The 17,937-nt window shown below is 40.8% G+C and overlaps 1 long non-coding RNA gene across 5 annotated transcripts in view; it reads left to right on the top strand.

The window, feature by feature from the left end:
- LOC144318369 (uncharacterized) overlaps positions 1-17,937 on the top strand; it is a 48,844-nt gene that overhangs the window by 27,655 nt on the left and 3,252 nt on the right. For 2 of the 5 annotated variants that reach the window (XR_013384251.1, XR_013384249.1), the window contains 2 exons: positions 1,299-1,371; positions 5,732-5,947. The exons of 1 other annotated variant lie outside the window; for it this stretch is intronic. This is a non-coding gene — a long non-coding RNA (uncharacterized LOC144318369). The remainder of the gene's footprint in view (positions 1-1,298; positions 1,372-5,731; positions 5,948-17,937) is intronic. 2 more of the 5 variants (XR_013384252.1, XR_013384250.1) reach the window with 2 other exon arrangements.

Genomic DNA, 17,937 nt, shown 5'->3' with positions numbered 1-17,937 from the left:
AAGCTCATATTTTGAAACAGTATGTGCTCATTTAAACCCTGGACAGGTATGGCCTGGGAAGCTCAGGTGACCTGTCAAGCTCCTAGCCTTGTGCTGAGCCCCTTGGAGGAGTTCTGGAAATGGCTGTCCTCATTCCTCCCTTTCTCTCTCTTCCTTGACTGTGACCTCATTGACTTGCTCTAGATGCACTAATCTTTCCCAGCAGCCTCATTGCTTACACCTCGCAGTTTATGCTGGCATTGTTCCTCTTCCCAGACAGCTGCCTAAGCAATCCTCTGCTCTCACTGTCCCACTTTGAGAGGCTGAGGGTGAGGTCACAGCATGGTTGGTGCATCAGTGCTTGCATTGCTCAGGCAGTGTTGTCAGAGCCTGAGCATGCATGCCTGTCATCCACCTGCGGTCAGTGACCTGTCAATACCTCATTCTGGAAGCAGTTTTTTCCTCCTCTTGAACTTGATCCAGACCTCACACAGATGAACTCTTATAGGCCAGTTTACATTCCTTTCACTGGGGCGGCACTGAAGAGGATTATCCAATTCTCTAATTTCGGTTATCTGTTCCCCCCTCCCATGCTCATCCCTTCTGCTCAGTCTAGAACTTACCTCTTGGATTTATTACTCCTCATTAGCACCTCCTCCAGGAAAGGTGCCCTGGAGAGAGGGTTGTCTTAGGCGGTTTCCTCTAAGAGCAGAGCCTGAGACATATAGTTTATCTGGAAGTGTGAATCCTGGAAGCTGGAGTGTGGGAGTAAGGAGTGAACAGGATAAGGAGAAAAAAAACCCAACAGAGAAGGTGCATTTGAACTGGTTACCACTGTGGGCATCCCAGGCTCAGTTCCCTGGGGACCTCTGAGGAACTGTGTGGAATGCACCTCAGAATTGTCCTTCTGAATGTCAGAATCCTGGGACATTTATCCACCAACTCCTGTGAGCCGTTGACAGAGGACTGCCCTGGGGGTGGTAACTCCTCCCTATTCCTGGGCTGAACCTGAGCCAAGGCTGAGTGTTCCTCCAGGGCTGAGGAGAGAGGCAGGGAGGCAGAACAGCAGGGAAATCTTTGAGATGAGACTCAAGATGGAAAGCTGGCCGTGGGGCTACAACCATCTACCTCAGGAGTGCAAAAATCAGTGGGCTTATAAGTCAGTGTCCTACAGAGAGGGTGAAATTTAAATCAGTCAGGAGTAGCTTAAGAGAAGGATTTGGAACTGAGGGTTTACAATTGATGACCTAAACTGATGGTTTAAAAAATCACCGGTAGATCTTACCTGCCTGTATTTTTCCTTTCCTCCTTATGTTCAGGAGAGGACTTGACCTGTTTACCACCGACAATTCCTTTAGGATGAATGATTACTGGTTACTTACCTTTGCCAAGGTACCCTTGCATTGTTATTATTCCTCCTCTAATTTGATCAGTCAAGTAACTAACACATTCATCCCCAAAGTCAGACTGGTTCATATTTTGAGATGCAAACGCATGTGATTTTCCTCCTTTGCTTTTCTCCCATCTGAGCGGGTCTTGGCTATACTTTACTGTCTCAGAAAATATTTCTCTTAGATTTGAAAGCAGTGGAAGCCAGCAAGGATTTCTGGCTTTTGTTTTCTAAAAGTATAAGTCTGCAGGAGGATTTACAGAGGAGGCAGAAAGGTGAAAGGGACTTGATGTTCCAGATAATTTGTCTTGGAAATCTCTCCCACTGCTAGAAGGGGAGATGGCCCTTAGCTGAGGGGAGAAAGGAGAAAGAGCAAGCTGTGGTCCAGGAGCAGTGGGGATCCAGAACCTGCTTTCTGTCAGGGCCCCCAGGATGATACAAGTCTCCAGAGAATGGTTGGGTGATACAACTAATTCCTACATCCCAAGCCAGGTGCAGAAGTACTGGAAGAGGTTATAGATAGACTTAGTAGCAACCAGGGCAGATAGGTGATGGATCTTTCCTACACATAGTACTTTGGCACAGAGTAAGATCTTGACTTAAAAATAAATATTTATTTATTTGAGAGAGACAGAGAAGGATGGAGAGAGCATGAACAGGGGGAAGAGCAGAGGGAGAAGGAGAAGCAGACTCCCCACTGAGCAGGGAATTCAACTTGGGGCTTGATCTCAGGACTTTGAGATCATGATCTGAGCTACTCAGGCACCCCAGATCTTTGATTTTTCACGTGACTCTCAGGAAAGGGGAAGGAAAAGGAAGGACTGAAGGCAAGCAAGGCAAGCTTCCTCCCAGCCTGAGAGAGGAGGCTTGAAGTTGGTAATTACATTGATTTATTTAAAATAAGACTTAGATGCCTACTCACCACACAAACATTTGAGTGTTTACTACATGACAGACGTCATGTTTGACATTGAGAATGTAAATTTGACTAAGACATAGCTTCTTGCTTCAAAGATGCACACATCCAGTCAAGGGGGATACTCCTATAGGATGGTGATGATCCAAACACACGTGTAATATATATCTATAATAATAGGTATCTACAGATTTTATGGAGCCTAGAATAGGTGTGGAAGGGTGAGTTACGAGAACATTCTTGAAAAGAGAAGATATTTAAATTGAGCCTCGAAAGGTGGGTAGGAATTCTCTATGTAGAGGATGAATGGGAATGAGTGGGAAGCTGTATGGTCAGTGGGAAGGGTGAAGAATAGCAGGAGTGTGTATTAGTTTTCTGTTCTGCATAACAAGTCACCACAAATTTAGTAGCTTAAACCAACACATGTATTTATTTTCTCACTGTTTCTGTGGGTCAGGACTCTGGGCACCACTTAGCCAGATTCTCTGCTTCAGGGTGTCACCCTACTGCAAAGCATTATGAAACAATTTTCATGGTTCAATAGTGAGGCTATTGGTAAGGGAAAAAATTCCCCTATAATACATAATCTCTGCAGCCCATTTGATAAATATGCCAGTTAATTTACTCCTCCCTTTCAGCCCCCACCAGAAATTGCAGTTCAGTGTCACTTTTTGTTTTTGAGGGAGGTAAACTTCTGCTGAAATTCATGACTCTAACCTTGGAGACTGCATTATCATTAATTTCTCCTTTTCATGAGTTTTTAAACGTTTCCATCTGAACACTAATCATATGAACATGATGTTGACACTCTCCCAAGAAATGGCCAATACCAACAATAGCTCAGGAATGCAGATTTTGACAAGGCTGGATTTGATGATTTGCACATCCTGAGAAACTGTTGGAATTTTGAAGCAAGGCATTGGAATTAGGAGGGCCCAGCCTCTGGATTTACCTGAAAGTAATTTATTACTTGTCCAGCACACTGGTTCCAAAGGGACTCAATATTCCCATAGACTCTTTTCTTCTCAGCATCTTTCAGTGAATCTGCCCTCAGTTAGTTCTGGAATCAGAGATCCTCAGTAAGATTCAATGTGATGTTCTAACCTTGGCCCCAATTATCTCAATATTGGATTTACAATTACACATTACACAGTGTTTAAGAGTGTTGGGGTCACTACTCTTTTGGAGCTGTTTACTTTGGAATTTCCCTGAAGCCTCTGTATATTCTACGGCTCTAGAAGGTGCTGTTCTTTCTTGTGTTAAAAGTTGTATTCTGGGGCAGCCCGGGTGGCTCAGCGGTTTAGCACTGCCTTCAGCTCAGGGCGTGATCCTGGGGTCCTGGAATCGAGTCCCACATCAGGCTCCCTGCATGGAGCCTGCTTCTCCCTCTGCCTGTGTGTCTCTGCCTCTCTCTCTCTCTCTCACTCTCTGTCTCTCATGAATAAATAAATAAAATCTTAAAAAAAAGTTGTATTCTGATAAAGGACTTTGAATGACATTCTCAGTGCTTACACTGTGACTGCTCTAGTCAAGTTTTCTATCGAAATTTTGCTAGGAAGTTACCCATCTTAAGTTGTAAAACTCATTGCCATCAAATGATACAAGATACTCTCTTTTGATGATTTTGATCAGTCTTAAATATTTTTTCTCTCTTTTCTTAATCAAGCTCACAAAAGTTTATCTTTTTGTTGGTGTTTTTGAAGAATGAGATTTTGATTTTATTTCTTTCTTTTATGTTTCCTATTCTCTTTCTAGCTGAAATTAATTCTATTACTCTTTTTCTGATTTATTATGATGAACTCTAAATGTCTTTAATTTTAGGCTTTGAAGCCATTTAAGGCTATAATTTCTAAATACAGCTAATGCTATGTCCTGCAGATTTTATTATAAAGTGGTCACATTCTAAAGACTTTCTAGATCGTTTAAAATTTCAGTTTCACTTCATCTTTGATATAAGGAGCGATAGGACTGTTTCTCAATTTACAAGTAGCTAAAGTAATCATTATTATTATGATTACTATTAAGCTTAAATTGAGCACATGACCTTTACAACTCTTATACAATTTATGAGTTTTCTTTGTGGCCAAGTATTTTATTTATTTTGGCCATAACAAATAAGCATACTTTTCCATTCAGGACATCAGTTCTTATATATGTACTAATATGTACTCTATATCCTCACTTATTTTTAGAATTTCTTGGACTTCATTAAACTGAATACAAAATAAGGGATAAATAAATAAACAATATGATAAATAAACATAATAAAAGGGCAGAAAATGTGGAACAGGTTTAAGATGTTGAGGAAGATTCAAGGATAGGAGAGAAGGAATGAAGGAAAAGCAACAAAGACAAAATTGGTATTTTGTATTTAGAAAATTGAAAGACACTAATTCTCAGTTTAATGAAGTCCAAGAAATTCTAAGAGGGTTAAATAAAGAAAAATCCATATTTAGAAGCAACAGAGAAAAATTACAGGATATCACTGACACGGGGGAAAAATCAAAAGAAGCTAGACAGAAAAGACAAATCAGCTACAAAGGAATGACAATTTGATTTGTAGCTGATTTTGTAACAGCACAAGAAAGCCAAAAAGCCGTACAATAATATTTTTATAAGTGCTGAATCTATATCTAGTTCATATACATTCACTATATTCTACATCTGATGGAAATGCCTTTCAGTTAGAAAAAGAAGTTATTTTCAGATAAAAAAAAAATTATGTATCCACCCAAAGACGTCTGTAGAGGAAATTTGGAAATGTCCATTTCAGGGAAAATAGAAATTATCTTAGATAAAAGATCTGAGAAGTAGGAAGAAAGGGAAAATGTATTAATTGGTAAATATAAAAGTCTGTAGAAACATATATTGATTGGGCAAAAACACTGATAATGATGTCTGATTTGTGGATTAAAACAATAGAACATAAACACTGATTAAGAGTGGCATATAAACTGTTATAGAGGTGATTATAGTTAGTGTTCTGGAGCTCTTGGATTCTTTGTGACAAAGGTAAAGATAGTGATCAATTTTGGATTTCTTAGGTTAAAGTTTCATATTAAAGTATTTGGTGAAAATACCACTAAGGAAGGAAGGAAGGAAGGAAGGAAGGAAGGAAGGAAGGAAGGAAGGAAGGAAGATTATGTATACTTTTCAAATTATTAGAATAAGAAAAGATGGAGTCAATATAAAAAAGGTCAAGAAAATTGCATGTCAACTATAGTTTAATAAAAAAATAGTTCAGGAAAGAAAGGAAACAGAGAGAAAGAAGGAGAAAAGAAATAAAAAAATAGCACAAAACCAAATGATAGAAATAAATCCAAACATCAACACTCTCAGTCAAGGTCAATGAAAAATTAATCCTGATAAAAAACAAAGATTATCAGATTGGATTAAAACTCTTTACGCTATTTTTAAAAAATATTTTATTTATTTATTCATGACAGACACAGAGAGAGAGATAGAGGCAGAGAGAGAGGGAGAAGCAGGCTCCATGCAGGGAGCCCGACATGGGACTTGATCCCTGGTCTCCAGGATTACAGCCCGGGCTCAAGGCGGCACCAAACCACTGGACTACCGGGGCTGCCCTTTATGCTGTCTATTAATAACGACATTAAGGACAAAGAAAAGTTGAAAATAAAGGATGAAAAAACATGTACCAGGTAAGTAGCACCAGAGTTGATATATTATATTCATGAAATAGACATGCAATAATATTTAGCAGAGAAGAAATGAATCACTAGATAGATATAAAAGATTCAGTTCTCTGGAAGATTGAAAATTCTACATATGTATACATTTAATAAAATAAATGTTATTAGTCACAACAGATAGTCACAACATATCTAAATAATTTTCTTGTTTTAAAAGAGTTTTACTTATTTATTTGAGTGGGGGAGGGGGGAGGGAGAAGAAGAGAGAGTTCCCAAAGTACTCTCCACTGAGTGCAGAGCCCAGTGAGGGGCTTAATCTTACTACCCTGAGATCATGATCCTAAGATCATGATCCCACCCAAAACCAAGAGGTGGCCGCTTAACTGACTGCCACCTAGGTTCCCTTAAAATGCCACAACATATCCAAAGCAAAAGTTAATAAAAGTACCTGGGATAAAAGATAAGTCCATCATGGCAGGGCCAATAAATATATGGAATATTTGAATGGTACAATTAAACTTGATCAAATGGGCACGTTTATAATTAATTTCAAAAAAACATATTCTTCTAATGTACATGTGAATAATTTATGAAAAACAATCACCTATTAGGCTACAAAGCACATCTTCAAAAATTTCAAAGGACTGACAATGTAAGAAGCATGCCATGTGGCCAAAACATAACTGCTTTTGTTATCTGTTTATACTCAAAAAAGATGAGTAGAAAAATTCACAAGTGTGGGATTGTAAAAAATATATTTACTAATTAATCAGTGAGTAAAAAATCATATCAATACGAATGGCACTGAAACTTGTGAGGTGCAGCTAACTTAGGATTTGGAGGGAAATTTGAAGCCATACCAAGGAAAAAGAAGGCTAAAAGTTAATGAAATAAGCATCCAATTTAAGAAATTAAGAAAAGAACAATAGGCTAAACCTACAGACAGTAGAAATAGAAGTTAAAAGCACTGTCAGATAGGGAAAATGAATAAGGTCATAGGAGAGGTCTTTGTAAACACTAATATGATTGACTAAACTCTGGGCAAGAGGAAAAAAATAAAAATAATAAGCCAAATAAAATATACAAAAGAGCCACAGATATGTCAGATACTCAAATGATAATGAGGAAATATTATAAATTCTTTATGACAAAAGAAGTTAAAAAGCTAAAGTGGAGAGATTTCTGAAATATATATATTATTGCAATGGTATCTAAGAAAAAATTATTGCAAGTGATTCAAGAAGAAATGGAAAATCAGAGTAGTCCTAGAACTATTAATCAATCGTTTTTAAATCTTCCCTTACAGAAAGGAGCATGCCTGGATGAATTTACAGGTCAAGTTCTCCTTAACATTTGACAAACAGAAAATTTCAGTCTTAGATTAATTTTTCTGAAGAATATAGAAATGGGATCACTTCTCAGTTCATTGAAAGAGGCTAGCATAATTTTGATGCCACATCAGTAAAGGAAATTTTAAAAAAGGATAATCACAGGCCAATTTCATTCCTGAATATCAGTACTGAAATTCTTTGCAAACTACTATCAAATTGATTCAATATAGATAGAAACACAGCATCTCATCTCCAAGCTTGGTGTTATGGGCATGAAAGTTTGGTTTAGCATAAGAAAAATTAATTAATGTAATTCACTGCATTAATAGAAAGGGCAAAACTATTTGATCACCTCCATAGATACAGAAAAAAAGCACTTGATAAAATTTAACATTGATGACAGAAACCTTTAGCAAACTAGCAATAGACTGAAACTTTCTATACTTGATAGTAGTTACTATAAAAATGCTTTCAGCAAATATTGTACTTAATGGTGGAGCAGGATAAGGGTGCATGCAATTATACTTTTTTCTCTATGGTGCTAGACCGCCAAGGCAGAGTAGGAAGGCAATATAAAGAACTATACAATGAATAGAAAACAAGGACAAAATTGCAGAATTGTCTGCAGCATACAATCAAAGATAAATAAAAAAATAAATGTACTCAGCCTATTTGAACAATGTTCCTCCGATTGTTTTCTTTTTTTTTTTTTCCTTGTTTTCTTAAGACTTTACCTCTAGAGCATAGTTTCTCAGCCTTGACACTATGGACATTTTAAATTGGTTAATTCTTTGCCATGCGGGCTATCTTGTACTTTGTAGGATGCTTAGAAGCATTCCTGGCTTTTTGTCTTCCAGTTGCCATTGTGAAGGCTAGACACATGGGAAAGTTTCTACCCACAACCTCCTGTTGCAGCTACTTTATTCTTCACACCCTTCAGTGCATCTGGCTCGTAGAAAGGACTCCACAAGAGGAGAGCCTAGTCTTTATCACCCAAGGAGGCTGTGCTTTTATGAGTTCTCTCTTGTCTCCAGGAGAGATAGTTAACAATTAGACCCTCAGAACCTGTTTGAACAAAGGAGAAATGGAGGCTTCAATCCTCCGGAGTTAGGGGCTGAGGGAAAGGTGTGGTGTGGCAGGATAGAGCCTTTGCAAGTTAGGAAACTCTCCGTGAGTTAGAGAGAAATGGTTAGGGTATGTGTCCTGTATTGGAGGCAGGTTTAGCATGGGTTACAAATATTAAGAATCCAATGTAAGACCATATCACACTAGAAATCCAGACTACCCCCATTTCAGTTCCTGGGTAGCTTGGCATAAATTTTTCAATAGCTGTATAAGAAAATAAGAGCAAAAAATTGCTCATTATTGTCTACCATGTGCCAAATCTTTGAAGAAGCAATGGTTCCTTAATCAGTTAGGACTTCATTTGCAAGCAACAGAAAGCTCAAGTGGTTTAAACCATAAAGGAATTTGTCATGTCACACAATTGTGAAGTCTTGAGGGGTGTGTGTGTGCAGGAGGAGGGGTTGTTCTCTAGGCTCATGTGGTCATCCGGGCTGGGGCTTGGTCTCTGTGGTTCTCTGGGTCCTGCCTTCCTCTGGATGGCTGCCTCATCCTCAGGGAGGCAGCCAAATCTCTGCTGTAGGTTCCTGGGGCCACATGCTTCCTTATCTGTAACTTCTCTTTTCTTCATTTGTTGCACAAATACCTTTGCTCTGAACCAATCACTCTGAGGGTGACAATGTGCTCTGACCACCTAGGCCAGTGTTGTGGGCCGCCCACCCCTCAACCCCAACCCAGTCACTGTGGTGAAGGGGGGGTGTAGTCAGAGCCAACTGAGACCTGAACTTAGAGCCAGGGTGGAGACACTGCATCCCCTCCTAGACAGCAGGGCTTCTCCACAGGGGTGAGGGGTGTAAGGTACTGGGGAGCCAACTATGATATCCATCACCCCACAGACTCTGAGGTTGAAGAAACTTGATTAACAGAGGTGTCGCACTGTGGAGCAGAACCTCCATGGACTTCCGCAGCTCTCAACAGAGTGTCTGTGGTGGGGCTGGAGGCAGGGGTTGGAGTAGCCCCGCTCAGGGAGGCAGAAGCCACATATTAACATGGTTGTAACTTCTGCTGCTCTGGGCCTGTTTGCTCTTTGACCTTTTCCTCATTCTTCTCCTGCTCTTCATTGCAAGGGAACAGACATCCATCTGCCTTCCCCATGTCCTGAGGTAAGTTGGCTTCTACCAGGGTTTTGCCAATGGGAGGCACTGGCAGATGTAGGTGGGTAAGGAAAAGACAGAAGTCAGGGTATTTCACCCACCCTGTGCCCCTGGCAGCATCCAGCAGTAGTAATGTTGCCTCTGAGTCCATGTCTCCAAATCCCATGGGACGAGGATGGTGTGGTTCCAGAATCCCCCCAGCATCTCTGGCCCAAGGATCCTGGATCCACTTCATATTCCCTCTTTCCATCCAGCCAACATGTGACCAATCTCTGGGTTGCATCATCATCCTCTCCCGTTTGGCTTCTCAATTCTTCCAGTCAAATTCATGCCTTGTGTCACCAGTTCCTAGAGCTAAGTTTCCTCTGGTTTAAACATTTAGAGAGTTTTTTCTTTTCCCAGTTGTTCCAAACCTAAGCCTTGGTTTTTTCTAGCCTAGTGTGGCCTGGAGAAGCAAGGGTTATATGTTGAACTAAATTAAGCTGAGACCTCCAGGGTGTGACTGACCCAACCTCTACACTTCAGTAAGCAGCTCTCTGTTCGAAATTAAAATACATCTCCTTTTTTTCCCCCTACATCTCTGGAGTCAGGGGCTGAGGGGATGGTGTCCTTGGGGATGAAGTATTGTGATTGTCAATAGCAGTAATGACAACTGATGGAACGTTTAGGTCTGATTTACAGGCAATGCTGCATTTGCATTAGTGTGGTAGGTTTAAAATAACATCCATGCATTAGATGATATTCAGATTTAATGGAAAAATAATGACTGCATTAAATCAGGTTTTATTGTTATGGAGGGTTTTAATTTGGCAGGACCACTTTCCTTTTGTGATCTAGAAAGGGCTCAGTTGACGAAGGTGGAGCTTCCATGCTGATTCTTGACCTATATCCATTCTGCAGTCCCCCAGAAATGACTGTACCTTTTAAAGCCAGTTAACCTTTTTCTTTCGTTTTTGGTTTTTTGTTTGTTTGTTCTTGCAAGAAGGTGGTTTTCACTTCTTAAAACCTTACAGATTAATTTAAAAGTAATAAAAATTAAACAGAAGTCATTGTTCTTCCCTGTTTTATGAAATGGCATTTCGATTGTGGGGTTTTTTTTTTTTTAAGAGGAAATGCATCATTAAAGTCGCTGCATTATTTATCAGAGAGGCTAATGAAATCATAACTACAGTAAGTGAAGACATGTAGTATGGCACTGGTTTGAAACACTGCCTATAAAATCCCAGTTAATCACCGTGGGACCAGGGCCTTTTATACTTCAGCTCATGAATCTGAAAGCATTTCAGTCCTTGTGTAAAGGTCTCAGAATTCTTGATTCTCACCAAGGTAGGAAAGTCAAAGTTATGGGGTGACAACAAAATTTGGCCAGAGTTTGCCAGCAGAGGCATGATCAACAGATTTTAATGGGACCTCAAAAGATGTTTAAAAGATTGCCTCCCATCTTGCTTGTCCTTTGCTGCCATGTTACCTGTTAATTTATTGATCTCTCCACCTGTCCAGATCCCCATTCATGGGGATGAAAGCTCTAACGAAGAGAAAGGAACCATGGAAAACACATAGACCTGTCCCCAAGTTTACAAAGGAGGAAGTTGAAACTAAGGATTTAAGTGACCTGCTAAGAGCAGGATGAAAACCCAGATCCTTCCTGGTTACCTCATTACCCATCTCTTAGCAGCATGGTGTGCCTTGGGGCCTGGGCTTAGAAGTTCTGAAAAGGGTTGGGAGTCATATGCTTAAAGAGGTGATCTCCTCCTGGGTCTCCCCTGCTCCTCAGCCTCACTTGTACCTGTGTCAGCAATGAGTCCACATTCTCTGTCTTCTGTGCCAACAACCACTGCCTTTATTGTTCTTCTGTCCATGTCTTTGCCTCCTTCTTTTTCCTTTCTCCTTCACTCATTGTCTCTTCTGCCAATATTTCCTCACATTGAAAAGTGAGGAAATGAGGCCTGGCAAGTGGGCTGTTATGGGCATGGGTGCAAAATCCTGGCATCTGGGAAGGCCCCTTAGGCGAGCACTGGGAGGTTCTCCAGCATCCCACTGAAGTTGTTGGTTATCTTGGCCCGGGAGCAGGCTAGAGTCTTAGTATTCACCATCCAGCATTAGGAGTGGCTTGAGAGAGGTGACAGAGACAAGTTCAAGCTTTTGCTGTTTCTTTACTCCACCTGACAGGACTGGACTGTTAGGCTGGAATGCACCCAGTCTTACATAATCTTGTAGCTTTTGTGTAGTCCTCTCTTAGCTCTTTCCTGACTCCTCCAGGAAATCCTTGACCTTCAGGGTTGTGCTCCCAGAAGCTTCCCACCCTGTCTCCTTCCTGCACACTCTCCTGGTTACAAGGCCCTACAGATCCCGGGTAGGACACCTGACCCTACCTGGACCAAGAAGGACCTTTTTAGGTCATTTGGACTTGGGGCTCATTTTAGGATTCATCTTCCTCCAGGTGGTGAATGAACCATAGACGTAACATTTGTAAGCTGTTGGAGATCTTGTCTAGAAAGTCAACAGAATGAAAGAAGTGTGAAGCTGATACATGCAAATAAACAGAGCTGAGAGATAGTCCAAATACACTTAATTCTCTTTGCCCCCCAGGCCCTGTGAACACCTGCCATGCATGCAGTGTGGAGATGTGGTGTTCCCTGGATTCTGAATCAAAACCAGTACATTTCCTTTGGTGCTCTAGATCTAACTGGGTCTCTGTCACTGCCACCACAAAGGGCCTTACTCTTCTATCTCTATTGACTGATTGATCACTTCATTCATGCATGACTGTACGTGTGCATTCAGAAATGTTGTAAGTACCCACTAAGTGGTACCTTTTATGGCTTTCACTCCTTATCTTGCTTGCATTATCCAATCAGATAAATGCTGAAAAGATTATTTTTAAGAGCTATGTTAGTTTAGATAGTTGGGATAGAAGGACTCGTGAAGAGGGTTCTGGGTGGGAGTTTATGAGGGGTCTTAAGAGGTAGGAGTCCACTGTGGCTTTATGAACACGTAGTTAAACAATCTATTACCAACCACCATGGCATATTTATTATTCACTGGAAGCTACCAAGAGAAGAGAAGAGAAGACATGTTCCTTGTTTTTGAGATGCTGACAATGGAGGCAGGAAAGGCTTGAGTTAAATGTGAACCGCTTGCAAATAAGGAGGGGAGAAACAGGAGGGGAAGGACATGGAAGGGGACATGGTTAGGACGGCCTAACACATAAGGGATGCTTAGCTCTTGCTAAGATCAACTGGCACTTTCATAGCACTTCTCATTCAAAGATCTCAAGGTATATGATGAATACGAGCTCACCATGGCTCACCAGCCCCTTGGGAACCAGAAATGCAGAACAAGAAATAACACGAGACCAGAAGGGAAAGGAAACATGCTTAATAGATGGTCCAGGGGGAGTCAGGGAAGTAGAATGTAATTATCAGTACTGGAAGTGGGACATAATCACCAGTAATGAACGAGCTCTCAGATTTTGATCCAAGGTGATAATACCACACTGGCAGCTCAAATACAAGGGAATCCTGAGTACCAAGGTTTAGTTTCATTCCTTATCACCATATACATTTCTCATTCTGCTATGCATGAAAACTTCTGATTTTGAATTTCTCAAAATATTGTTTCCAGGCTAGATACTTCCTGCAAAGGCTGCATCCCATCCATCTGTCCTACATAATCAGCAGACATCCTTCCATTTGCCTGTAACTCCTGACATTTCCCTCTTAAGCCACCCGGAGCCTGCATAAGTGATGAACAAAGGGATTTGCCCCCTTGGGACTTTAGAGAAAGACAGATAATGATGCAGTCCTCTTCCTCCTTCCCATTCCCCTCCTTGCCTCATTTCTGATGTGGACTTCTCAAAACTTCTCCAGGTGCCACCTGGTTCCATGTCTTTTACCATCTCTGCTTCCCCTACTTCAACCAGCCCTGAAGACCCGAGCAGTTCAGGTTGATCAGAAAGGCCAGTACTGAGTGGATTGCCCTCAGACCTAGGTTCTTTATGTAGATCTGACTCAAAGGGATACAAACTACCCATAAAATGGAGTATTTTTTTCAGGAACAAAATTTTTATCTCTGTCCTTGAGCTTCCACTTTTCCTAATACAGAAAATGGGATCTCAATACTTTCAGGTAAAGTCAGTGAATTTTCAAAATTTCTCAGTCACTTTAGGTTAAACATTTTAGTACATTTGGGGATTTTTATCCTCTTTTATAAACTACATTGCCCCTCAGGTGGATGTTAAGCTTTAGGTAGGGGGCTGTTTACTCAAACGTCCCTCGGCTGTTTCTTGGTGTCTATCTGGCAATGTTTTCTGCTGCCAGTCTCTGAGATGTGCCTTGTGTCACCTTGTCCTTAGGTTGGCCTGCTGAGCTGTAGCCTCATGCTTCTCAGGTTGTTGGTGGGTCATTGAAAGGGAGAAGAGTCCGGTCCTGACTCACACATCTACATTTTGATTCTCTCTTTTTGTACCTGAACCCCTAGCTTTTGAGATTTACACCGAAGAATTGGATGTTTTTGTTCTATTTTCTTTCTGACCTTCTAAGTCCTCTTTCCACCACCCCTGGAAAAATGACAGGTGTATGTTTGCAGCCCAAGAGAAGAGCGATCAAGAGGAAATGGAAAGAATATTTATTTATTTATTTATTTATTTATTTATTTATTTATAAAAGATTTTATTTATTTATTCCTGAGAGAGGCAGAGACATAGGCAGAGGGAGATGCAGGCTCCCTGCAAAGAGCCCAATGTGGGACTCGATCCCAGGACCCCAGGATCACGACCTGAGCCAAAGGCAGATGCTCAACCACTGAGCCACCCAGGCACCCCTAGGAAGATTTTAGTTAGTAACTCAAAGTGTTATTTTTTCAAATAAGTCAATTCTTCCATTACGTAGATGTATTTGTATTTGAATGCAAAGCAAAAAACTAAAATCTCCAGAATTTTTTGTTTTAGTCAAAGCTTTTAACAAGGCACAGTATTTCTATACTCCCATTTTCTCACAAGGACCAGCAGGAAATATGGGTGGGGGACAGTGTAAATAAGCTGAAATTACTCATGTGTATTGATGGTATAGCTCAGAAATCAAGGGTTTGTTGTTATTGTTTTTAGTTACAAGCAGGAAATCCCATTTCATCCATTATCAGTCCATTATCACAAGTGAGATGCAAGACCAAGATAGCACAATTAACAATATGGAAACTTAACAGATTTGGGAATGGTGTATTTGAAACAGAGGTCCAGAGGTCACCCATACCAGGAAGAAATATGTCAAATTTACTCTCAACATATGACATTTTTAGATGGAAATATATGAGATTGTTTTCACCACCTAGAAAAGGAGAAAAAAAAATACATGTGTAGTAGCTCTAACATTTATATTTGCCTGTGTGCTTTCACCTCTTGTTTCCTCGTCAGTGACACTAGAGGATTTTGACTCCAGTTGCTACTCAGGTGGTTCATTTCAACTTGGTTCTTCCTCCTGGAAAACTTAATGTGACATATTTTATTTTGAACTACAGTATTTTTAAAAAATTAGCAGGTAAAATCTCCTGTCGGGGGAAACATGTTTGTGTTGCACAGTTATTATTTCTTCTTAGATTTGCAGCCTGCATAATCTGCACAAAACTCACACTGCTTAGCACTAAGATGGAGTGGATCCTGTTTAAGGATAAAAGAAATAGTCGACTGTGGTATGGGGAGGGTCAGGGAGGAAAAGTCATGGCCAAGTCAGAGGAAGTGAGGTGGTGCCTACAAGAGACCTATTACATGATCTGGAGGTGAAATCAGAGATGAATTTTTTTTTTCTGAGACTTTTTTTTTTTCCATAAACTTCATACGAAATAGTAAATCGCTTGTTGGAAGTTGCATTAATATGTCCGGTCAAGGACATAAAAGCACACCAATTTACTATACTGTCATCTTAGAATCCAACTTACTAGGTTGGTCATATTGCATGAGAAGGTAGCACGTTCCAGGGTCATTCCACTGAAGCCTTCATTCTGACAGATGTTAAAGGACAAGTCAGAGTGAAATTCTCATCTGCAGGCAACAGAGGTTGCCTCTGGATGACTTAATAGGAAGAGAAAGGTACTTGAATTCATGTTTCCTGATGGAAGACTGGAGAACACCTTGAGACAATGGTCAGGAGCCCAGGGTGAGGTAGGTGACTAGAATCACAGCTAAAACCATGCCCTGGGGACCGCCTGGTAGGACACCACTGCCACCACCTGTAGATACTTATCACTTTCCTTGCACCCCCAATGGCTCTGAGCTCTGAATCTTGTGCCCATCATAGCTCCCAGGAGTTTGCACTGCTTCTGCTTTTCCTCCATTTACTACAGAGTCCAAGTCCCAGGAGGCAGCAGCCCATTGGCCCTAAGGGCATGTGATGCCCTGGTTCCCACAAAGTGAGGCAGGGGGATTCTTTGCCTTTTACCTCCTGTGGAAAGAGGTAGGCTTTGCCTCTCTGCAAGATTCTCACACAGTTGGGGATTCCCTAAACAGAAGAAGCTACTTGAGATGTCTGCCAGCCAAAAAATGATAAATGACAACAGGATGCTACATAGGAAAAGGTTCCACAGTCAATTAATTTTGGAAAATGCCAGGTTTAACAGATTTCTTTACTATAGGGGTTTTCATATGATTGCATGCACGGTGAATCTCCAGGAGGGATTACAGGACCCCCTCCCTCTTTATCATCCTACTCGAGTGCTCCACAGAAAACATTGCATGAAGCACTACTTTAAAGCAACTAGCAACACTATTTTTTCTCACACTTAACCTCAGCAAACCAGTCTCTTCACTGACACATGCCTATGTTCCTAGGCATGCAAATTCGAGCTGCAGTTTTGAAAATTTTCAGGCTGTACTGCTACCTCACGGTTGGGTTAGTTTTCGTGATGAAGGTAAGATTACTATTCTATGTTAGCAGCACCCACCAGGGCTTTCCCTTCTCGGGTATGCATGCTTGGTTTGATCCTCTAGCCATATTACGGCTGTGCACTTTTCCTTACTGCAGCATCTCCATTTGTTCTTGGCACATTGTCCAACTTGCTCGAAGCAGTTAATGTAGCTTTAGAAACTGTCTAAGAGAGTAGCTTATGTCTGAGAGACCCTGGCTCTACACAGACGGAGAAGCTGCCAAGATTAAAATTCTCTGATAACTCAAAACAAATGTCCTGCTTATTTTTATGGTGCAACAATGTAAGAGCACGTAATGCAACAACCAAACAGGGAATGACCTTTCATCCATAGTCAGCATAGGAAATTGCTCCTATCTGTATTCACCGATGATGTCTAAACTTTAGGTCAGAGTCGTATTTTATTTGAAGATTGGTAAGCTGAAGACCCTATCTTCCCATGCAAATCTCAGCCTTAGCTCTCTAGGCAGCGAAGGTAAATATAAATAATATGATTGACCTAAATCAGTCCTGAAGTTGGGCTTTTTAAAAATGGCATTATTTAATATTTCTTTTTTCGAACTTTCACACTTAGGGCTTTCTTATTATCCTTCAACTTTTACAAAATAAAAAGCTAGCATTATGAGGTAGAGCCACTCATTAAAAAAATATCTTTTTGAGGGCCCAAGTGTGGCTCAGTCTATTAAGCTTTGGACTCTGGGTTTCAGCTCAGGTCATGATCTCAGGATCCTAGGATCGAGCCCACACTGGTTCCATGCTTAGTGAGAATCAGCTTGTACCTCTTCCTATCCCTCTCCTTCTCCCCTCTGCCTGTTCATTCTCTCTCTCTCTTTCTCTCTCTTTCTCCTTCTAATAAATAAATAAAATCTTCAAAAAAAATCAAAATAAAAATATCTTTTTGGATCCTATTATGTGGAAGGCCTGTGCTAGATGGAGGGGGTAAACTCGTGAATAAGACCTTTTTCATGCCTTTAATAGCTTATGCTTAAATTGTGAATTTGCTTATTTAAAAGACTTTTCAGGCCAACTATAATCCAGGCATTGTGGTGACAGCTCAGGTAAAGCAGTGAACAAGAAAATAAAGGTTTCTATTCTTTGGAACATAGATGTAGTGGGGGACACTGACATTAAATCACATAGCACATAATTATTTATTTAATCATGCTTGCGATCGGAGCCACAAGGGATTAGACCAGAATGCTGTGAGGATGTGGTAGAGCATGTCCTGTCAGGAAGTGGCCTGTGAGCTGTGCTCTAGAGGATGGACAGGAATAAATGTGATGGAGACATGGAAAGGGGAGGAGAGAAGAAATAAGAGTTTTGGAGCAGAAGAGCCTTTTGCTGGTCACAGAGGAAGGGTGTCCTGACTGGGCAGGGCCTTGGAAACCATGGGAGAATTTTGGTGTTCGTACTAAGCGCAATGGGAAGGCACAGAGCAGGTTTCCTCAGGAGAGAGATGTAATCAGATATGACCTTTAGAAAGGTCATGCTGGCCTTGAATGTTGGATGGCTTGCAAGGGCAGAAAAGGAGGCAGAA

Source organism: Canis aureus, chromosome 1 (assembly GCF_053574225.1).
Source record: "Canis aureus isolate CA01 chromosome 1, VMU_Caureus_v.1.0, whole genome shotgun sequence".
NCBI classification, from domain to species: domain Eukaryota; kingdom Metazoa; phylum Chordata; class Mammalia; order Carnivora; family Canidae; genus Canis; species Canis aureus.
Note: the sequence above shows the minus strand (reverse complement) of the source record. Positions and strands in the feature narration are given on the sequence as shown.